Consider the following 321-nt stretch of genomic DNA (forward strand, 5'->3'; position numbering starts at 1 on the left):
GAGTATTCAATTTTGAAAATATGCAATTGTAAATTCTGCCCTTTTGATATATAATTTTTTTTAAAAGGTGTCCAGTCAGTTTTATAGCCAAAGACTTACTTTCTGAAGGACCCGGATGCCACCCCTTTGAAATGTAATCTTCAAGGAAGGCAGTGCCCCCGTGTTCCAGTCTTTGTAGGAGGATGGGAGTCTAACTTCATGGGTGCTTGGACCCAAGTCGTAAAACTATTTCCCATGAAGATACAAGAAAGTTTCCTTCTTTCCTTTGGGCAAGGACAATTAGCAAACAGGATGGCCTATGATCTGCCCCCACCCACTCAC

The sequence above is a fragment of the Propithecus coquereli genome, unplaced genomic scaffold, assembly GCF_000956105.1.
Source record: "Propithecus coquereli isolate 6110/MARCELLA unplaced genomic scaffold, Pcoq_1.0 Scaffold55, whole genome shotgun sequence".
Taxonomy (NCBI): Eukaryota; Metazoa; Chordata; class Mammalia; order Primates; family Indriidae; genus Propithecus; species Propithecus coquereli.